This window comes from Dendrobates tinctorius, unplaced genomic scaffold, assembly GCF_039654945.1.
Source record: "Dendrobates tinctorius isolate UK_male_01 unplaced genomic scaffold, ASM3965494v1 ptg000177l, whole genome shotgun sequence".
Classification (NCBI taxonomy): Eukaryota; Metazoa; Chordata; class Amphibia; order Anura; family Dendrobatidae; genus Dendrobates; species Dendrobates tinctorius.
In genome coordinates this window covers 21,274,629-21,298,872 of record NW_027361844.1, presented here as the reverse complement: position 1 = coordinate 21,298,872, position 24,244 = coordinate 21,274,629, and the positions used below count along the sequence as shown (strand labels likewise).

At 44.9% G+C, this 24,244-nt stretch overlaps 1 protein-coding gene across 13 annotated transcripts in view; it reads right to left on the bottom strand.

Moving 5' to 3' along the window:
* The window catches only part of MAP2 (microtubule associated protein 2), a 344,963-nt gene extending 321,284 nt beyond the window's left edge, over positions 1-23,679 (bottom strand). For 10 of the 13 annotated variants that reach the window (XM_073551582.1, XM_073551594.1, XM_073551580.1 and 7 more), the window contains exon 1: positions 23,594-23,679. The gene's annotated coding sequence lies outside the window, so the exon portion shown is untranslated. Of the gene's footprint in view, positions 1-15,698; positions 15,791-23,593 lie in introns of those variants that run through there. The other 3 variants (XM_073551581.1, XM_073551586.1, XM_073551584.1) reach the window with 2 other exon arrangements.
* Positions 23,680-24,244: the final 565 nt, after the last annotated feature.

Here is a 24,244-nt window from a genome sequence, read left to right as displayed (position 1 = left end):
TCATTAAAATATCAATTTTAATGTGCATTTTTCAATATTTAAAGTAAAATATCACGACTCTAACCCTAGATTTTGTCTGTATTGGAGGGGGGAGAACAATCATCCACATACAGTCATGGCCAAAAGTTTTGAGAATGACACAAATATTAATTTTTACAAAGTCTACTGCTTCATTTTTTCTAATGGCAATTTGCATATACTCCAGAATGTTATAAAGAGTGATCAGTTTAACAGCAATTACTTGCAAAGTCAATATTTGCCTAGAAAATGAACTTTATCCCCCAAAACACATTTCAACATCATTGCAGCCCTGCCTTAAAAGGACCAGCTAACATCGTTTCAGTGATTGCTCCACTAACACAGGTGTGGGTGTTGATGAGGACAGGGCTGGAGATCAATCTGTCATGATTAAGTAAGAATGACACCACTGGACACTTTAAAAGGAGGCTGGTGCTTGGCATCATTGTTTCTCTTCTGTTAACCATGGTTATCTCTAAAGAAACACGTGCAGTCATCATTGCACTGCACAAAAATGGCCTAACAGGGAAGAGTATCGCAGCTAGAAAGATTGCACCTCAGTCAACAATCTATCGCATCATCAAGAACTTCAAGGAGAGAGGTTCCCTTGTTGCCAAAAAGGCTCCAGGGCGCCCAAGAAAGACCAGCAAGCGCCAGGACCGTCTCTTAAAAGTGTTTCAGCTGCGGGAACGGGCTACCAGCAGTGCAGAGCTTGCTCAGGAATGGCAGCAGGCAGGTGTGAGTGCATCTGCACGCACTGTGAGGCGGAGACTCTTGGAGCAAGGCCTGGTCTCAAGGAGGGCAGCAAAGAAGCCACTTCTCTCCAGGAAAAATATCATGGACAGACTGATATTCTGCAAGAGGTACAGGGAGTGGACTGCTGAGGACTGGGGTAAAGTCATTTTCTCTGATGAATCCCCTTTTCGATTGTTTGGGACATCTGGAAAACGGCTTATTCGGAGAAGACCAGGTGAGCGCTACCACCAGTCTTGTCTCATGCCAACTGTCAAGCATCCTGAAACCATTCATGTGTGGGGTTGCTTCTCAGCCAAGGGAATGGGCTCTCTCTCAGTCTTGCCTAAAAACACAGCCATGAATAAAGAATGGTACCAGAATGTCCTCCAAGAGCAACTTCTCCCAACCGTCCAAGAGCAGTTTGGAGATCAACAATGCCTTTTTCAACATGATGGAGCACCTTGCCATAAAGCAAAGGTGATAACTAAATGGCTCAGGGAACAAAACATAGAGATTTTGGGACCATGGCCTGGAAACTCCCCAGATCTTAATCCCATTGAGAACTTGTGGTCAATCATCAAGAGACGGGTGGACAAACAAAAACCTTCAAATTCAGACAAAATAAAAGCATTGATTTTGCAAGAATGGACTGCTATCAGTCAGGATTTGATCCAGAAGTTGATTGAGAGCATGCCAGGGAGAATTGCTGAGGTCCTGAAGAAGAAGGGTCAACACTGCAAATATTGACTTGCTGCATTAACTCATTCTAACTGTCAATATAACCTTTTGCTACTCATAATATGATTGCAATTATATTTCTGTATGTGATAAAAACATCTGACAAACACACATAAAAACCAGAGGCCAGCAGATCATGTGAAAATATAATATTTGTGTCATTCTCAAAACTTTTGGCCATGACTGTACAGTATGCTACCGATTTCTCCCTACCTGTCTGTGGAGGTTGGCACCCTAAACCTGCACAGTGGCGCCCCCACTTGTCATCAGCTGTTCCTCCTTGACCCTACATGGCCCAGTTTAAAGGATAGAGGGTACAGGAAGGATTCAGTAATAAGATCAACACAGTACCCTATGTCTGATATATCAAGGAAAGCATATATAGTCAGGATACAGGCAAAAAAAAAATTGATCGGATACGCGGTTATATTGGAAACATTGCAATGTGACCTTGTGATATTATAGAAGCCCTTCTCCTCCTCCTCCACCTTCCATCAAAGTGTTAATCCTCTTAATATATTGCAGTCATCATATTAAATAGCACTGTGTGCTTATGTGGCGCCCCTGAGGCTTCAGTCGCCACAGAGGTACTGCACCTCCTCCTGAGGTGTGGTGCCCCACCATCCAGGTAGGGTGGGAACTCCTAACCATGCTCCAACACCTGCACCCCACACCACAAAGTAGTGTAGTAAAGCCACATTGCGGCTCCTTGCTTAGAGAGTAGCAGAGCACCTTTGGTGGTTCCCTGCTTGGAAACACGAAACGTGCTGGGAGGTGGGTGGAGTTTAGAACACATAAAGAGCGGGAAGGTTTAGGTCAGTCAGTCAGGCAGTCAGTGAGGGAGTCGGAGAGGAGTGAGGATCCCTGGCAGAGGGATGGAGGAAGGAGTGCTGCAGCTGCCTCAGTGATCTGAGCCAGCTGGCACAGGAAAAGAAAGAAGGAGAAAGACAGTGAACTGAAGCCTGAGCTTCCATAGGAGAGAAAGACAAGTACGGAACGTAGGAGTAAAAGGGAACACAGAGGACGTGGGTTAGAGGAAGAACCCTGCCTAGAAGTTCTAAGAGCAAGGCCGGGGCCCGGTCCCCGAGGTTGTATGGACACTTATGGTTCTGCAGCAGGCACGGGTGGAGTAGTGGGCTGTAAATGCACTACTCCCATCTAAGACTTGGGGGCACAACAGCAAAGTGAATAGTGAGCTGGGACTCAAGAGTAAGGAGTCCCCAAAGCAGGCTACAGCTGTCTACCGTACAAGTAGAGTTCTTGGGAACATCTGTCAGGAGGCACTCCAGTGTAACTCAGTACTAGGAGTACTTCACTTAAAGGCGCTATAGAGGAGACGTTCAGAAAGGCACATGTTGGCGGAGTGTTGGAAGGGAGCATTCCATCTTATCTGGAGGTTGACTGAGTCCCTGACCCAGAGGACACAGCATGGAGGCAGGCACCTGTGTGAACTGCAGACTGTGAGTAAAGCTTTGGAACTAAATGCCCTGGTGTCCTCCACTTATTCCCGCACCACTACACCCTGCACTACTACATCTGGGCGCCGGCCTCTACACCGCCTGTGCCTCTCCTTCACTGCTACATCTACACTGTCCTGGGACTACAGCTCCACCTGTGGGGAGCTTCACCATCTTGGCTGCAACCCACCACCAGTCCCAGAGGATCTGTATGCAGCGTCGGCCTAAGGCTAGTTTCACATTAGCATTTTTTTGCGCAGCGCATTGGGCGCATAAAAAACGCAAAGAAAAACGCTAAACAAACGCGCGTTTTTTTAGCGTCATGCGCACGCTGATGCGTCAAAAAACGCAGCGTTGCTTGCGTTTTTGCATGCGTTTGCGTTTTTTATGCACATGCGTTTTTAGGTGTGACATTTTTTCCATTGTCTAGAGAACATTCTAGACTTGTTTAACTCAAAAACGCATGCGCAAAAAAACGCAAACGTGCGCAACACCATGCGCACGCATGCGTTCCCATAGACTTCAATGTGTTTTTTTTGCGCAAGCGTGCACATGCGTTTTTTTGCCGAGACAGGGCGCACCAAAAAATGCAACATGTTGCGTCTGGCGCGCCTGGCGCGAAAGACAAAAAAACGCATGCGCACGAAAACGCAAGTGTGCGCAAGACCATGCGCACGTCATGTTAAACATAGGTGTGCGGTGCGCATGATGCGCTGCGCACAAAAGCGCTAATGTGAAACCAGCCTAACACCTCACTTGCCGAACACCACAGGTGGCGTCACGAATTATTCATAAACTCTATTCACCCCTTTTTGCCATGGAGCCCCAGGGCCACGGACCGGGTCACAGCTTCCGTGACAACTCCCATTGAGATCAACGGGCCCGGTACCGAGTACCTCGCTAGGCCCTGGTGGGGCGCTCCACTTACAATTGCTAATTTTGCCCTTCTACCCAGATTCTTCCCTTTTCCATTAGGTCTATGACATCATCTGATAAAAATAAAAAACTTACTAGCTGAATGAATCCTTCTAAGCTCTATGTAAAAACAGGAGGTCAATTTTCCCTACATGAGTCATGAGTCACTGCAAAAGTCCCTTGCAGGAGGAGAAGGGAGCAGCTGGGTCAGGGGTTGAAGAGAGGGGTGATTTCTGTGGGAAAGGAGACTTCATGTTTCTACATAGAGCAGAGAAAAGCAGAATTAGCTGGGTAGAAATGCAAAATGAGCAATTGTAAGTACACAGTGCTGTATAATATGATGACTGCAATATATAAAGGGGATAAACACTTTGATAGGAAGAGGAGGACTTCTTTAATGTTTCACCAAAGTCATGCAGTCCAATGATTACACACACATAAAATAACAAAAATCAATTTAGCCTTAATGGAGCATGCGCACATTCTCTCCATTCATTTACTGTGAGGCTGTCAGAAATAACCAAGAGATGTAGCTGCTATCTCCAGTAGTTCCATAGACAATGCATGGGGTGGATATGTGCATGCTTGACCTCTGACCATTCAGATGGACCTCTGCAGAGCTTATGGATAGAGAATATACTTGAATGTTGGTAAATCCCCTTTAATTTTAGCTCTAACTCTACCATTTAGCACAACACTCAGGAGAAGAGCCTCTATCAATGCATCTGGCTACATCTAACCATTGCGGCCACTGGAGTTTAAGTACAGAACTGTTCACATTAAATGTCTTAGATGAGCCAAACCACCCCTAAGTCAGCTCACCTTCTGCTTCTTCATCCTGCTAGGCAATGCTTAAAGTTCTGCTGATCAGCTGCTCTCATTGTCGGCGGCAGTGAACACCGGCCTAAAATGCTCATTTGCAGAGCTGGCCGCCTTCTGAGACTGGCCGCCGTAGGGTACTGCATGTCAGCCTCCTATTCATATCAATAGGAGGAGGATGTGTAGAGCCCAGCTGCAGCAACTATCAGAAGATGGCCAGCTCTGCAAGTGATCATTTCCAGCAGACGTCCGCCACCGACACTGAGAGAAGCTGATAGGCAGGGGTCCCATGTGTCAGACCGCGATCAATCAGACATTAAGGACCTATCCAAAAGCTAGGTCATCTCATCAATGCTAAAGTAGCGGGCAACCTCTTTAATGAAACTATTGTGGACCTTCAAAAGCATGAAGAAGCACATTGCATTCCCGAGTCCACGAAAACAAGGCCTAAGGGTGTGTGCACACGTTGCGGATTGTGCGGCGGATTTTTCCTCGGACATTTGGCGAAATCCGCAGGTAAATCCGCAGGTCAAATGACCTGTGTTTTACCTGCGGATTTAGTGCGGATTAGCCTGCGGTTTTCCCCTGCGGTTTGACGCCTGTAATGGAGCAGGTGTAATACCGCTGCGGATTCCACACAAAGAAGTGACATGCTGTGGATTTAAAACCGCAGCAAAACGGTGCGGAAAAATCCGCAGCTTGTGCACTGCGTTTTTCCTTTTCCATAGACTTAAATGGCACTGTACAACGCAGCAGAAACTGCTGCAGATCCACAGGGCCAAATCTGCTGCGGATCCGCAGCAGAATCCGCAACGTGTGCACACACCCTAACTGGTACACAAGCCAATCACAGGGTCTTTAGGCATCTGATGCAACGTGACCACACACTAACTCATTTCCTGCCAGCAGCTCTTTATATAGGCTCCCTAGTTCCTGTAACACGTGCAACATCTAGTGACTACAGTTAATATTTGACTCATATCATACACACTAAATTGCATGTCACTATTATATGAGATTGACCAGTACACTCATCTACATAGGTAAATGAACATATTGGATAGGTTCATTCCTACTTAAAGGGAAACTGTCAGTAGGTTTTTGCTATGTAATCTGAGAGCAGAGTGATGTAGGTGCAGAGACCCAGATTCCAGGAATGTCACTTACTAGGCTGCTTGTTAATTAAATTAAATTATTGTTTTATCAGCAGAAGATTATCACTACATGATTATATTTTGTGCACCATGTAGTCTTCCTGCCTATGCAGAAAGCTGCCAATCAGTGATGTGGGTGAGGTTACACAGAGCTCAGCATTCAGAGAAATGGTAGATCTGCATCAAATAAAACAAGGATTTTATCAAAACTGTGGCAAGCAGCCCAGTAAGTTACAGGTCACTGGAATCAGGGTCTCTGCCCTACACCATGCTGCTCTCAGATAACAGCAAACATCTGACAGATTCCCTATGCCCTATGCAAGGCTACAGGAATGCACAATGTATCAAATACAAAGCTAATATACACAAGAATTAGGCTAGTTTCACACTAGCGCTTTTGAGTGCAGCGACGGCCTGCGCACGGCCGCCGCTAAGCCCCACCCCCTGCCGCGCCTCCGCCGGTAGCTCCGCCTACCGGCGCATGACGCTTCATGCGTCCTGCGTCCCCTATCTTTATCACTGGGGGCGCAGGCCGTGCGCAGTATGCGTTTGGCGGCGCATGTGCCTTTTTAACGGTGCGCCGACCAGCGCCAAACGCAACCTGCTGCAGTTTGGTTGCGCTCGGCGCACCGTCAAAAAGGCGCATGCGCCGCCAAACGCATACTGCGCATGGCCTGCACCCCCAGTGATAAAGAGCTACCGGCGGAGGCGCGGCAGGGGGCGGGGCTTAGCGGCGGCCGTGCGCAGGCCGTCGCTGCACTCAAAAGCGCTAGTGTGAAACTAGCCTAAGGCGGACTTTCCACTGCTGCCTGAGGGAAAGCGCTAGTGAGGTGCACCTTCCTCCTGACCAGGGGGGGCAGAGAAAGAGGAAAAAGAAGAGCGTACAGCAGAGCAATTTGGCGCAAACGTAGGGCAACGCGCAGTCAGGTGTGCGCAGCAGCAGCCAAGAAGAGAAGTGCTCCATCTCAGGAGTATCAGCATTACACAGGCCTGCGTCTGCACAGCAGCCCCGCCGCCAGCAGCAGGGACCAGAGAGCGAGAGGGACATGCAGTGTGTGCCCGATGGCTAATCACGAGAAAGACGCCGCACGCTAAGTGTCCGTGAGTACTGCCCACGCACCACATGAGAGGGACCGCATACGAGACTGGCACTGCCCTGACTTTGGTAGCGAGTATTTGCCCTGACACTTGTGACCTGACTTCACCTGGGATATAGTTGCAGAGCCATGTTGGGCTCTTACAGGATGTGGCCCGTACCCCTGTCAGCCACTGCAGCATATGGATTAGGCCCAGTGGAAGGTGCTGGAGACCGACCACTGCCGCCAGAAGACGGGCCATTGATGCCCATAAGACTTTTCTGGAAAAGACACTGCACCATCCGTTGCCGGCGCCATTGAGTTCTCAGCAGGAGTTACCGTTGGCGGAACTCCTGACACAAGTGTTTCACAAGGACTGCCCTTATCTGAATCGTCGATCTTCTACTTACAATATGCTTTGCCATCTAAACTGTTGAATCCCCTGTTCAACATCCTTTTCAATTTATACTGTTTAAAAGGAACCTGTCACCCCCCCAGGGCGTTTTTCAGTTAAAGAGTCAGGTGCCGCCCACGATCTGTCCATCATGATGCCCCATGCGTCGCTGCCTCCTCTTTGAATCCCGGCTCCTGCGCTGTAACAAGTGTTCTTGGGTATGTGCAGTGCGCGCTGCCCGAGAACCGACATCAGGCTATTGCGCCTGCGCATTGTGGAGGCGCCAGATTTCGCCCCGCAGTGTGTTGTAATGTATTCACACTGCGGGGCTGGGGCCTCAACAACATGCAGGCGCTATAGCCTGATGTCGGTTCTCGGGCAGCGCACACACTTGTTACAGCGCAGGCGCCGGGATTCAAATCAAGAGGAGGCAGCGACGCACAGGGCATCATGATGGGCAGATCGTGGGCGGCGCCGAGGCCTCGGACAGGTATGATGGACGGATGGTAGGCGGCTGATTCTGGGGGACACAACATACCTATGGGACGCATTACAGGTATGAGGAGCTAATTATAAAAGTCAATATTTTGGCATTACTGGGGGTCAGAAAAAGAAGAGCCACCTTCCCAGAATGCAGCCTTAGTGCTGCTGAAGGTGGCTCTTTAACTGAAAAACGCCCTGGGGGGGGTGACAGGTTCCCTTTAACCCTTTACCTCCCTCCGTGGAGTATTCCCCTGTAAATAAATCTGTTAACCCTTTCTCTGCCTCCTATCCATCACTGCATTCCGCATTCCTGTGATTTCCACACAGGCACTACAAGGCTTATATGAAACCTAAAAGTGAGATATCCTGAAGCTTGTGGTGTGGGAGGATTATATCTTCCATTATATACACATAAAATCTGTAGGTTTGTATACATCAGCATCGGTTGCTAAGACAAGTCTGGGTGCTGCCTATGCCTTTACGGCGTGGTCTAGCAATTTGGGCTAGGAATATCAGGTGTGACCTGGTAAGACTGGTTAAAACGTCCTCCTGATCTGATGTATGTTATGGAGTTCAATATTCATCTGAATTAGCGTTGTCAGCTGGGATATACTGTACATAGGCTTGGTGTGATCTAAGACTCTGCGCTCGCTGTTCCAGACAAAATCCACACCTAGTACATTTGTACATCATTAGCATAAAATTACTGGTCAATTACTCAGAAACACAACGAAAAAAAATGTCAACTCTATAATTAAAAGATTAAAAAAATCCTTTTTTTTATGTGTGTGGGGGTGTTAATATGAGCATCATATGGGCAGAAATTGAGAGCCGCATATTATTCCCATTAACTATATGGTTAACTCTGCATTCGAGGGATATATTTGGCTGAGCACCAAACGCCATTCCAGAAGCTCCTATAGAAATGATCTGCCTCCCACTGAAACTCCTGAGGACAAGGGATGATTCAGAGGCGTGAATCACACTGTTCACAGCATCCACCCCGAGAGAGACGCTGCAGCCTGTGCCGAGCACGGCCATATGATGGGCAGCACCGAAGAACTGATTTCTTTCTATCACTCTGCTACTCCCAGACAGGCCGCCTCCGGGAGATGTCAGGCCTAACTGCAATGCAGTCTGGATTAATGATCTTCTTCTGACGGAATTAAGCTCGATAAGGAACTAGCGAAATATATAAAAATTCATTACAGTCCTCCGGACTCCACAAGTATGGGTAACTATTAGCAGCCCTGACACCAGGGTATGATGAGGTCATATCTAACAATGTGAAAGTGTAAGGGCTGGTGGCAATGACTGTCTGATACGCACTGATGGAAAGTGGTCACTAGACCAGGGACTGTTAGATAATGACTTTTTACTATTAATTCTATGGTTGCATGGAGGGGATGGACAATTTCCCTTTCTGAAGGTTTTTTTTTAATGAACCCTTTATCCTAGTACAAAACGACAACAACCAAAGAATTGATAATCCACCTGAAGTTCCCTCAAAAAGATCAAGCATGAAAGAATGCTTCATCACCATCATTTTACAAATCGTGGCAGTCCCGGCGATCAGTCTCACAATGATCATATATAAACCTATATCCTATTAATACGCCAAAAATGTAAATGGTGGCAAACCCCCCTCCCTTTAATTGGCCACTGCTTTTCCAACAGACTTTGCTTATGGTAAAAGTATAAATGAATATAAGAAACTTTGCAACATAACATATCAGAGATATCTGCTTCTTTCTCCACTTAGGCCTGTTTCACACTTCAGTTTTTGTCCATCAGTCAAGATCCGCCGCTTTGCAAAAAAAAGGGATCCGCCATTTTGCTTGGCGGATCCGTTTTTTTTCCCATTGAGTTGCATTACCGGCCATCCGTTGGATCCGTTTTTTTGGGAATCCGCCAAAATTTTGCCGTCAGCCGGAAATTTAACCCTAAAGTCTGTTCTGGCGGCTGGAAAAAAAATTCTTTCTCTCTCTCTCTCTCTCAGTTAGCAACGGATCCGCTTTCCACCATATTGGCGGATTTTAACTGACACAAAAAAACTGAAGTGTGAAACAGGCCTTATCAGTCACTTCTCACTTCTTTTACTTCCCCAAGTCTCCTGAGCATCTAAAATCTGTCTTGGTCAAAATAGAAATAGAAAATCAGCTCACTGAGGTGTCAGATTACAGTTGCCTATTGAAGTCTATGGAGAAAAGAGGGAGGAAGTGGAGGGAGAAGCAGAAGAGGAGTAAAGTGAAACACAGAAGCAGAGAGCTAGTTTCTGTTTCAGCTTTCTAGGAAAGCCGGGTTCACACATTCAACATTCACGATCTGAGGACAAGCCACAATGTTTGGAATGGCCACGTCTTCTAACCTGAATTCGATAGCCTCATATATGAAGTTGAATTTGGGCCGGAAGGCCCAAGTGGCCAATCCTAACATTGCAGTCCATATTTGGACTGTAACTGTTGGATGTGTCAAACAGGGCTAAGTGTTTTTCTTTCCCAAGCGCTAGATGCACAGCTACACTGCTCAGTATTGCTGTTTAATGATGCCCTTGCTGCAGCTGCTTTTGAGCCTGAGCTACAAAGAGAAAAAACAGGAGAGCAGGAATCCTTCATGTCCATGAGTGATGTGTATAGGGGACCTCATATCAGCTAGTTTCCACTCACTAGCTCTGAGACAGTTGAAGATTAGAGATACAGCCTGCAGTGGGAAAAACTAATCTAGGGCACAAGTCATATAAAAGCTATAAATATTACCCCTCACATATATATAATATACAGTCATGGCCAAAAGTTTTGAGAATGACACAAATATTATATTTTCACATGATCTGCTGCCCTCTGGTTTTATGTGTGTTTGTCAGATGTTTTTATCACATACAGAAATATAATTGCAACAATATTATGAGTAACAAAAGGTTATATTGACAGTTAGAATGAGTTAATGCAGCAAGTCACTATTTGCAGTGTTGACCCTTCTTCTTCAGGACCTCAGCAATTCTCCCTGGCATGCTCTCAATCAACTTCTGGATCAAATCCTGACTGATAGCAGTCCATTCTTGCAAAATCAATGCTTTTATTTTGTCTGAATTTGAAGGTTTTTGTTTGTCCACCCGTCTCTTGATGATTGACCACAAGTTCTCAATGGGATTAAGATCTGGGGAGTTTCCAGGCCATGGTACCAAAATCTCTATGTTTTGTTCCCTGAGACATTTAGTTATCACCTTTGCTTTATGGCAAGGTGCTCCATCATGTTGAAAAAGGCATTGTTGATCGCCAAACTGCTCTTGGACGGTTGGGAGAAGTTGCTCTTGGAGGACATTCTGGTACCATTCTTTATTCATGGCTGTGTTTTTAGGCAAGACTGAGAGAGAGCCCATTCCCTTGGCTGAGAAGCAACCCCACACATGAATGGTTTCAGGATGCTTGACAGTTGGCATGAGACAAGACTGGTGGTAGCGCTCACCTCGTCTTCTCCGAATAAGCCGTTTTCCAGATGTCCCAAACAATCGAAAAAGGGATTCATCAGAGAAAATGACTTTACCCCAGTCCTCAGCAGTCCACTCCCTGTACCTCTTGCAGAATATCAGTCTGTCCATGATGTTTTTTCTGGAGAGAAGTGGCTTCTTTGCTGCCCTCCTTGAGACCAGGCCTTGCTCCAAGAGTCTCCGCCTCACAGTGTGTGCAGATGCACTCACACCTGCCTGCTGCCATTCCTGAGCAAGCTCTGCACTGCTGGTAGCCTGATCCCGCAGCTGAAACACTTTTAAGAGACGGTCCTGGCGCTTGCTGGTCTTTCTTGGGCGCCCTGGAGCCTTTTTGGCAACAAGGGAACCTCTCTCCTTGAAGTTCTTGATGATGCGATAGATTGTTGACTGAGGTGCAATCTTTCTAGCTGTGATACTCTTCCCTGTTAGGCCATTTTTGTGCAGTGCAATGATGACTGCACGTGTTTCTTTAGAGATAACCATGGTTAACAGAAGAGAAGCAATGATGCCAAGCACCAGCCTCCTTTTAAAGTGTCCAGTGGTGTCATTCTTACTTAATCATGACAGATTGATCTCCAGCCCTGTCCTCATCAACACCCACACCTGTGTTAATGGAGCAATCACTGAAACGATGTTAGCTGGTCCTTTTAAGGCAGGGCTGCAATGATGTTGAAATGTGTTTTGGGGGATAAAGTTCATTTTCTAGGCAAATATTGACTTTGCAAGTAATTGCTGTTAAGCTGATCACTCTTTATAATATTCTGGAGTATATGCAAATTGCCATTAGAAAAAATGAAGCAGTAGACTTTAAAAATTAATATTTGTGTCATTCTCAAAACTTTTGGCCATGACTGTACATGACAACTTTTTTGAATAGCCATCTAAAATAACAGCTATGGTTTAGGTACAACTCAACCAACCACCCAGTTTTACATTACGGTACTTGTTTTCTTTCACTATATCGTATAATACATTTTATAGAATACAAATTTTCACTAGAATGGTAATGCGGACCAGTTTCCAGGGACCAACGGTAAATGTATTTATGCCCATATTGACGATAGACTATTGGTGAAATCTGAAAATATGCAAAGACAAAACATTACATCATGTGTTAACCTGCAAACACATTCTGCGCCCTATAAATGTTATATCAACTCTATCTCACGCTAATCAGGCAGAGAAATAAACATGACACAGTTACATTAGACAGCTTTAGTTTCTGGGTGTGTATTCATATGTATATGTGTAGAAGTAACTGGCTGATGCAGGTCGCGCTGCAAAATTAGTTTATTTGTTTAAATTGCCTGGCTATTACCAAGTAGAATTTTGCTCGAACATCAAATTAATTTTAAAGGGAATCTGTCAGCAGATTTTTGCTACCTCATCTGAGAGGAGCCTGATGTATGGAAAGAGAAGCTGAATCCAACGATGTATCACTTAGTTTAGTGGGTGCAACCGTTCTGATACAATCAGAGCTTTTAGATTTAGCATGAAGCAGAGCTGAGAAAGCTGACCCCACCCACACCACAGCTGACCCCGCCCACACCAGGTTCTCTATGGACAAAGTCCATAGACAGCGAGGTGCTCATCACAGGACTGGGAGTTGTCGGACCATGAGGCAGTCACTGCTGTGTTGAACAATGATAAGCTCTTGGTGCTAAAACAATCATTGCAAGAAAACAAAACCACAGAGATTGATAACAGAGGCATAATTGAAATCTGTGTTTTAACTCCTACAGCATGCTGTCTTCAGATTACATTGCAAAAACCTGCTGACAGATTCCCTTTAATGGTGTTACACCAATGGCCAATCCTTAGGGAAGAGTCATCAATATCTGATCAGTAGGGGTGGGACACAAGGCACCTCTGTCGATCAGTTGTCCCCGATGTCGGCGGCAACCGGAAGTGATCAGTTGTGGACTGCATTGAACAGCTCTGTCAACAGTATAGAGGCCGAGTACTGCATGCCCACACAATATTGATCAGCAACTGAGCAATTCCGGCAGCCATCACCAGGAATGGCTGATCGGCAGGATTGTCGAGAGTTGCAGCTCCACCGATCGGACATTGATGAGCTTTCCTATAGATAGGCCATCAATGCAAACATTTCAGACGACCCTTTTAATATTAAATAAAATATGTATACATAAAATGGAGTTCTCAATAGAAATTAGGCATATTCATAGGGATTAAAAAATACACAGTTTATGGTCCATATGGTGAGGAGATGCTAACAAGCAGTGCTGCTCCTTAAATCCTCAATTCGGCCACAGGCCCCAATGTCAGTATATGAAAAAAATCCTCTTAGGCATTTAAATTATAGTTTCACCATTGTGTATAAAATTACATCTTCTAGACATGATGGAAGATATGATCAATGCTGAGACATCCACTGATAGCCAGAATGAAACGACCATACTGTAATTGGTCTTGCATCCCTCCGGAGGGAGCAGCGTTAGGGAGGGAGAATGCTGCTCGAAAGAATCCCACAGCCTTTCTGTTCTAATGGTTCGCTGAGGTGTCTCTAATGACCAATTCTTGGATAACGAAATAAACCCTAAAATATTTAGGAAGACATCTACGTGAGTGAAGACGTACCTATGATTTTTCTAAGAAGCCCTCTCAGATACTATATGCATATCCTTTGACTATACTATGTGTATACACACTAATACAAGTCCACAATCTATTGCCTATGGATGCCCATATACATTTGATAAATGTTGGCTGAACTCCGAAGTGACTGATCGATCAACAAATGTGTATCAGGGATCCCAACTCTCCAGATGTCTTGGGAAAGAACAATCTTGAATGTTGAATTTCAGAGGGGTCTGGAGGTGGCTCGTCTCCCCCTATGTACTGTAGAAACATGCAAGTCCACATTGACCAAGCATGCATGTTTGTGGAGAAGTAACATAATATAATGCACGCAACACAACCCTATTTGCAGATGATGTATTTTAAAGGGAATCTCTCACCTCATTTTTGCGCTGTATGTAAATTAGTTGTGTCCGGTCCGATGGGCGGTGTTTTTTGCTCCTTCCCTTCACCCTTCCTTGGCCGCTGTATGCAATATTTCATGTAATTTCCATAGTTCTTGTCCATATTTTGCACGTGCGCATTTCAATCTCCACTCGCGCATGCGCAGTATGCTTTGCCCAACTGCGGGCAAAGCCGAAAAGCATTAGTGCGCATGCGCTGGTGAACTATGTCCCGGAACACAGAAATGGCAGAGAAATACTTCCGGGACATAGTACTTCGGCGCATGCAAATGACTTTTTTCTGGCTTTGCCCACAGTTGGGCAAAGCTTACAGTACACGTGTGAGTGGAGATTGCAATGCGCATGCGCGAAATATGGACGAGAACTATGGAAATTACCAGAAAAATTGCGTACAACGGCCAAGGAGAGGTGTTGGGAACGAGCAAAAACACCGCCCATCGGACCGGACCCAACTAATTTACATACAGCGTGAAAATGAGGTGACAGATTCCCTGTAAACTTGGGCAAATCCGCTGGGGATTTACAAGAGGAAGTTGCTTCAGGACACGGGATTTTGGTCCTAAAGCATCTTTTTCTCCACAGTTTGACTGTTTGCCGAGACAATGCCCTGGATGGTTTTGATCTCCAGTGGTTTTTACAAGCGTAAACAGCATCTAAGTATAGAGCATCTTCAGAGCAGAATGTGCCTGAAGAATGGACTGGTCACTTTTATTAACTGCTTGGAGCCTTTTGAAGCAGTTAAAAGACGCTCAAAACCTGAACAGTAAGTCATTTTTACATAGAAATGCAAATGATTGTTCTTTTGAGCGTTTTCTGATTTATTTTTTTTTTAGGCCGGGGTGAGACTTGCGAGAAACCCGCACGAGTCTCGCACGTCAATACCCGGCATAGAAATACATGCAGCTTAACGCTCCGATCTGAGTGGTGGCGGCAGTGCCGGGTATTGACGTGCGAGACTCGTGCGAGTTTCTTGCAAGTCTGACCCCGGTCTTTGGCCGATTTCAGACTAAATCTGTCTGATACCAGAGATGGTGTGCACATACGCTACGGCTAGACTTCTAGCAGATTCTGGAAATGTACTTCTAGAAACAAGCAATGTGTCAGAGTTAAAGCTATGACAATGATATGTTTGCCTTTGTAGAGTAAGCAACCTACAACCTTTATAATAAATTGCATAATAAGTATTGGAGCTAAACACACACAGTGACGATGATTAAAATGAGTAAGCATTAATACCGACTTCAATTATTAACATCAAAGGGGCTAATCATTTTCTGTTTAGGTGGCATGAGGGTGTCAGCAAATTATGCCAGCCGTTCAGCTTCTTCTAGTTCATTTGTACAGTGTAATTAGCACTTAAAGATATAAATCACTCCCAAACTGACCAATCATGTTACCTATTACATCATGCGCTGACCTGATTTAGCAGCAAGGGTCCAGCGTGTAATACAACTATAGGGCTCTGTTCACATGTCCGGTCCGGCCGGTCCGGCTTTTAGCTTGTCCATTCTGTTTTAGGAACAAACAAATGGAATAAGTGATCCATTGCATCAGTTATGGAAATGGAAGCAGGGGGTCCATTGATTAAGGGTTTCATTTTTTAGAAGTAGACATTTCCCATGCAGGACGTTTTTTTCCCCCCATTGTTATAACTCGTGCACATGATAGATATTCTCGGACAACTGCTATCCGTGGTTTTCACAAATATCAGTCATACCATATCAGTCATACCATAACAGTATGATATCATATATCATACCATATACCATATATATATATATATATATATATATATATATATATCATATACCATATACCATATATATATATATACAGTATACCATATATACCATATATATACCATATACCATATATCATACCATATATCATATCATATATCATATATGATATCATATATCATATATTATATCATACCATAACAGTCATATCAGTCATACAAATATCAGTCATACATTGTCTGGGACAGTGCACGTCTCCGAGGCATGTCCGATTTTGATCCAAGTGTGGGATCAAAATCTGCAATGCAAATCTATGGGTCCGTAAAAAAAAATAATAATAAAATATTGAAGATGGAGAATTTTCTTTTTTTTCTCTCCACGTCAGAGAAAAACTGATGCCACTCTGATCAAAGCCTGATCCGGATAAGCGGACCATTTTTCTTGGATGTTGATAAAACTGTCGCGTGATCCTATCTTAAGAAAATCTTGACCAAAAAGATCCCATTATAATCAATGGGCCCTTCTGCTTCCGTTTGCATAACTGATGCATCGGCTCACTTATTCCATGTGAACAGAGCCTAAGAACACTGCATTTTTTAATAATGTAATTGTCATAGAGAAATATGACCATTAGCTAAGCAAAATGTAGCAGAGAACACCTTGGGAAAGAAGCAGTCACCTGCACTCGGTGCAATTTCGTTACCGATACTCTTTAATTGTATTTTTTTTTAAAATCCAAGTTCGAGTTGTGCAATGGCAAAATGCAGCTTTCATGTTAGAAAATATCTAAATATTATAAAAAAAAATCTATCATCGAATAAAAAAAGAAAGAAAGATTGGCCGCACTATGACGATTCAGCAGCAGCTGCCACGCGGTGACCGCAGCTACGTCCTGCTCAATGTTTACATCCGGCTGGAGCTACAGAGTGCCGGACCCCATCTGAGAATATCGTTCCGATTATGCTAATCACACGCTGATCGAACGGCGATCATTACTTGATCAGAGTGTGATCCAATTTTCTCAGATGTGAAAAAGAAAAAAGTTTAAAAGTTCTCTATTTTCTCCATTCTGTTAGTCCGTGAAAATCAGATCGCACTCAGATGTTATCTGTGTCCGGTCAGATTTTTTTCTACGTACCCATAGACATGAATGGCCAAGTGTAACGCAATAGCCAGATGCAATTTGTACATGCTAAAGAAAATTTCCTAGAACTACTAAAACCAAGGAAAAGAAATTGGAAATTGCATGGCCCCATAGAATAACATGAGGACAAGTGTTATCCGTGTAAAAAAAAAAAAAAAAAAAACCTTCTTCGATTTTTTACGGTTATCTGCACGAGCCCTAGATATAGGTTGTCAATATCGTATAACAGGTGAAAGCCTTAATTTATCCCAAGATTATGCTGCACTTGAAAACAAGGCAATAAAGTTCCCAGCGCACACAACCGAGCGTGGAGAAAATAAGTATCGCCATAATCTGCCCGTGTGGCTCTGACTCACAACTCAGCTCTGAGCGCTGTTGTCAGATCCATCAAACACCCCCTCAATCTAAATCACAGAGATGCACATGCTGATTTACATAGCCAGCTAAGGAGATGTGTTAGCCTATGGCATGCCTGGTAAATGCAGACCCTCGCTAAAAATCATCTTAGAGGATGAATTTGTATCCTTGTGATAATACATAAAACACGATGGCAGCATCTGATGAAGCCAAACGATGATCTGCCGCTCAAAACCGAAGACTAATCAACAGTATCATTTATTCCGCCCAACTACTCTGTATATTGGTTGGATAAGAGCCAGCCTTACAATCCACTGGCGGAGGCGCTAAGGCGTCTTTACTGACTGTAGGGATTGAAGATGACTGTAAACAATGGCAGTGACATTACTGATACAGTTATTGTTCTGGTGCGCATCATTGAGGACGTGCATACATTTACACTCTTTAGTATCTATTATTTTTCTTGAATATTTATTTCCTTTTGTTGGTTATTTGTAAATATTGGAACACCGCGTACAACTAATTGATTCTGAGGTCCCATGTTCTCCTCCTACATAACTATAGGAGCCATATATGATAAAGACGCAAAGTTCACAAGAAGCGAAATCTATCTACTGTAGTCGTTCAATCAGCCCGCAGAGCAGTCAGGTCAGCCGCTAAGTCAGCGATTAAGCCATCCAGCTGGCAGCAGACACTGCAGCGCTGGGCTAGTCTTGGAGCTGTGTTGCCAGCAGGCAGCTCTGTCTAGACGCCGGTCCTGCCTCCTCCTGCTTACACAGAAGCACAAGACACATCACAGTCCTACACTTGGATGACTAGTCATTTTACACAACATAAAAGGCTTATGGAAAATTCCAGTGAAATCATTACAGAAGTATATTCCATAAATTTCAACCTATGATGTTATATATATTTGTTTGCTTATTTGACAAATTTACAATAAAACAAAAAGTCCTGTCTTTAAACCATATGATATGGCATGCTGCTCTAATTAATGGCTCTGGGCTATAGAAAACAAATTCTTATTACGGTAGTCAGATTTCTTGAAAGCCTACATGACCATCTAGACAGCCATATATCTAGTAAGAGGTGAAAATTCTTGAGTAAATACTGGACTGGCCCCAGGTCTCGCACGACCTGAACTTGACAGGGTCATATCTCATCAGGTCAGGAGCCCCGCGGCCAGTCCATGCATTACACACCCATCTGAATGAGGCTTTACACTAATACTACATTCATAAATTTACCTTTTTAGTTAAAGTATTGACCATGTAAAGAGCAGACTACAGGCACCATAATGCAGTGCATAAGATATTAAGCATTGCTGACTTTACGTTGGGATGCACGTCGCTGGCAGCGTATGGTAGTGATGTCATACGCTCCCCATAGTGGGAGTGGGAGAAAGTGAGTGGTATTGTTTATTTTTTTCTGTGGTTGGAGAAAAGCTGCAGAACAGGGGCATTGTTACTGGAAAAAGCCCGATGTGGGGAACATTATATCAGGATGGGGGGTATAAAATTACTACAAGAGGCCCACGATGGGGGTCATTATACCAGAAAGGGGCCCAGGATGGGGGCTTATACCAGGAAGGGGCCCAGGATGGGGGGCTTATACCAGGAATGAGACATATATTACTGGAAGGAGCCCAAGATGGGGGCCATTACAACAGGAAGGGACCCAGGATGGGGGTCCTTATACCAAATGAGGCCCAGGATGGGGGGCTTATATCAGGAAGGAGCCCAGGATGGTGGGCATTATACCAGGAAGTGGACCAGGATGGAGGTCATTATATCAGAAAGGGGCTCAGGATGGGGGCTTATACCAGGAAGGAGGGCATTATAACAGGAAGGAGACATATTACTGGAAGGTGCCCAAGATGGGGGCCATTACACCAGGAAGGGGCCCAGGATGGGGTTCATTACACCAAAAGGGGCCCAGGATGGGGGGCATTATAACAAAAGGGGCCCAGGATGGGGGGCATTATACCAGGAAGGGACACAGGATGAGGGGTATTATACCAGGAAGAAGACATATATTACTGGAAGGAGCCCAGGTTGGAGCACATTATATCAGGATGGGGGACATAAAATTACTGAAAAGGGCCCAGAATGGGGGCATTATAGCAAGATGGGGGACATATATTACTGGAAGGGGCCCATGAGGAAGGACATTATACCAGGAAGGAGACATATATTATTGGAAAGTGCCCATGATGGGGTTCATTTTACCAGGAAAGGTCCCAGGATGGAGACAATATACCAAGTTAGGGGACATTACTACTAGAAGGGGCCCAAGACGGAGGACATTACACCAGGAAAAGTCCCAGGATGGAGGACATTATTACAGGAAAGGGGCACAGGATAAGGGATGTTATTACAGGAAGGGAGACACTATTACATGGAGGGCAAACACTTATGTCTTCACAGGATCTGGAACATTACAAGGGCCCATACATCTGACGAACATGCAGGGGGGTCAAGGTCCAAATTTTCCACCGGGGCCCATTGGACTAGAGTTACGCCACTGTTACTGGTTGTAATAATATTCAATGGATGACCCCTCCCAAATCCCAATGGGGGCATGGCTAAGGAAGATGTCAATTCTTCTTCTACCTTTAGACCAGTGTTTATTTTCATTAAGCTAAAGCCTTAGCTAACATGATGCGGATCTGAATTATCCATTGCGTGAGTAGCATGGCAACCTTATCTAATAGGATGTAGATGTTAGGAAGCGTATTCTGCAGCTCATAGCTGGATTTAAACTGTGCTAACAGCAGAAAAATAGAAATGAAGTATGGAAGCCTGGAAACCCTTTTACAGCCCGAAAGCCAATATCCTGAAAATGTGCATTATCACCATTTTTTTTACACCAAATTCTTCATACAAAATGCTAAATATTCCTACATGGAACTTGCACTTGAAGAGCATTGTGCATTACCAAAATGGTGCTGCTGTTCTGCCTGATTACTGTATTATTACTCCTGCTGGTGTTACAGGACTCATGCTCTGTGTGCGCACCATTCTTCACGTTTTATTCTTCATCTCATCCCCTTCTCCATCTACAGCACTGACGGTATAAACCCTTTCCTGCTGCTAGAACATGACAAAGCAGAACTCCATGCCAGATGCACAAGCCATTTCTCACACATCCTAACCCCCGGGACTCCGTATTCCACTGATGATATTTATCTCGCATTCTGTTTAATAAATCTGCTTTTATCACAGGTAGAAGAGGACAGATGACCCTCTGATCATGCATACTATCCACCGCGTTACAGAGCTATAGACTAACCCTTTCCAGGCCTGACATAATGCTTTTCACATATCACATACCGGGCAACAAAGAATTCAAATACAAAGCCTTCTACATCTAAATAAGATAACACGACTGAATGGATTAGAAGGACTTAAACTGCTAAATCGCTGATGGAAAGATTATAGGATGCTCTTTCCAGGGAAGCAAGAGTTACATTTCATATATTGTTACAAAATAAGCCCTGTAATAATACACTGAAGTAACAATTACATTTTCAATCCTATTTTATTTCCTAATTAAATCCTGTGCATCGTAATCAACGGGATTTGTGTCATTCCATGGGTGTGAAGAAACAATAGGGCCAGCAAAGAATAAAGACGTAATCTGTGAATTGGAGGATTGGAAATGCGTTTCGTAAATGAAATATTGCTTTATTATAGGCCATCGTTCCAGTAAATAAATGGAAACTGGTGATGTCATCATGATAATAAGGGTGAGGGAGGGAAGCAGGGAAGGAAGGAAGGAAGAAAGAAAGGAAGGAAGGAAGGAAGGAAGGAAGGAAGGAGAAAAGAAAGAAAGACAGAAAGGAAGGAAGGAGAGAAGAAAGAAAGAAAGGAAGGAAGGAAGGAAGGAAGGAAGGAGAGAAGAAAGAAAGGAAGGAAGGAAGGAGAGAAGAAAGAAAGAAAGGAAGGGAGAAAGGAAGGGAGAAAGGAAGGAAGGAAGAAAGAAAGAGTAAGGAGAGAAGGAAGGACAGAAAAAAAGGAAGAAAAGAAAATAGGATAGTAAAGACAGAAAAAAAGAAAAGACAGAAAAAAAAGAAAAAACAAAAAAAGAAAGAAAAAAGATAGAAAAAGGAAGGATAGACACAAAAAAAAGAAAGGAAGGAGAGACAGAAAAATGGAAGGATAGAAAGGAAGGTAAATGATAGATAGAGAGATAGACAGGCAGACAGACAGACACATGATGTGCATAGTCAGTGTCATACATGCTGCACAGGATACAGGGTGGCTATGCTGGCTCCCCCTCACCAGCAGGTGCCATCATAAAGGCAGGGCTGGGCTCTGTGTGCATGTAAGCAAGGGATTATGAGCATGCGCCTTTGTTCCGGCATGAGATGATGCTTTGCCTTCCTTTGTCTACTGCTTGTATTTCTCCAAACGGCATTATCTTATCTAGAATATTCCTCAGCCTCTTCCCAATCCCACCCCTCTGCTAGGTCCCAGATTTCTTTAGATGAATCACATTTACAGTTGTACCATTAGCTAATAGTTAACAAGTGCTAGTAGTGTGTGAGCGGTGACAGGCATGTGATTGCCTGTTATTACCGTGGCACCTACGCCATGTACAGGCTGGCACCGGCAGGGTATATAATATACACATGTGCACAGAACATCAGGATGCATTTTCTTCTTACTGGAGATTCCGACCAGAAGTTACATGGATCGCTAGCTTTTATATTCACAGGACTAATGAAAAGAAATCTCTTTTAAGAGTAACCTCTGGCTTTATGCGCTAAAGGCAATAAATCTTATAACAAACGGTCCACGGAGGACGATTCATCTCCGCCACATAGACACAGTGCGGCTCATGATAAGCAGGACCCAAAGTCAGGGCTTTACATAAGATGGGCATTAAATACTAGAGTCCTGCAATAGGGGCCTGCAGGTGTGCCAGCGTGTGTGAGGGCAGATGCACATGTTGCCACCTACATAGGTCTTTGTATCACTCATGCAGAGCCTCCTGCTACAGGTGCCATTCTGGACTCTGGTGTTGTAGGACTTGCACTTGTCCCCAGAGCCCGACACGTTACCTTCCTCTGCACAATGTAGTGTGACTATTCCTCACGTCTGTCAGTGTGTAGCACTGGTGCACTGCAGGCATAATGCGCCCCAGGCTGGGGTGGATATGGAGATGCATTGCAGGGATGTTAGACCTAAAAGTACCTGTTTGTGCAGTGCAACAACTCACAATGCCTAAATCACACTGATGTCTCCTATATCATGACGGATATCAGCAATAGTCATTTATATTGGCCAAGGAATGGTAGGCACTGCAATGCAGACAGCCGATGCCAAGGGAATCGGCCAAAGGAGGAATCCGGAGTACTGGGGATCACTGTCCTAAAAAAGGGTAATTTGCATAATGCAAAGCCAATGCGCCGGTACCACAAAGCATGTAGGAGCCAGAGATCCAGAATCATGTGCAGAGGAGCCCAGAAATGCACCTAGAGAGCTGTGTGATGGGAGAGATCATTGCCCATTCATAGACTCAGTAACATATGTCTTGTAAATGATGCAGGATGAGGAGGGAGACGCGTATGAAGCCTGGGTGGGGAAGGGTTAACGACTCGGAATGGTAAGTGTGTATGCAAGATAGAAGATTGATAGGGAGAAACATTGATAATAGATACTAAGATAACTGATAAATAGATGATAAATAAAAAGATAACATATCCACAAATTACTGATAAATAGATGATCGATAGATAAGTAATAGATAGATATGCGAGATCTATAGATAGATAGATTAGATAGAGCCAGACAGGGTGCTGGGGTGAGTGATGCTGTAACTTTGGCTGCTGCTCTCAGACAGGTGCAGATAAGGGTGGGTGACTGGGGCATGCCCCCTGGGTGCTGGGTGTGACAGGGGGACCAGTGATCCACTTTGCCCAGGCCTGGGATGGACATACATGGAGACGGCAGCGCATCTGCTCCGGTGTCGCACAGCCCGGCTTGTAATGCCCAGCACCCTGCACACTGTCCATCCTCATGGGGCTGATGACACCGGCCGGCAGACGCCTCACTGCACAGCACTCACCTGCTCGCTGTCTCCGGCTGCTGCACTTGTGATGCTCTGGTCGCTTTGATCAGCTGCAGCTTTGGAGAAGCTGGGGACACGGCAGGCCCCGCCCACTGTCACATAACCCCGCCCTCTGGTGTAAAGTACACAATGTAATTGGCCGGCCTGACGTCAGTGTGTAGTCCCCGCCCATGTCCCCAAAGAGAGAGGACAGAGCTGACAGGGGAACTGTCATCCACAAGCAGCAAGAAGCTGCAGCTCATATACACACTGGTCTGTGCACACAGCAGGTGCAAGAGACTGCAGCTCATAGAGACACTGGTCTGTGCACACAGCAGGTGCAGGAGACTGCAGCTCATAGAGACACTGGTCTGTGCACACAGCAGGTGCAGGAGACTGCAGCTCATAGAGACACTGGTCTGTGCACACAGCAGGTGCAGGAGACTGCAGCTCATAGAGACACTGGTCTGTGCACACAGCAGGTGCAGGAGACTGCAGCTCATAGAGACACTGGTCTGTGCACACAGCAGGTGCAGGAGACTGCAGCTCATAGAGACACTGGTCTGTGCACACAGCAGGCGCAGGAGACTGCAGCTCATAGAGACACACTGACCTGTGCACATAGCAGGTGCAGGAGATTGCAGCTCATAGAGACACTGGTCTGTGCAC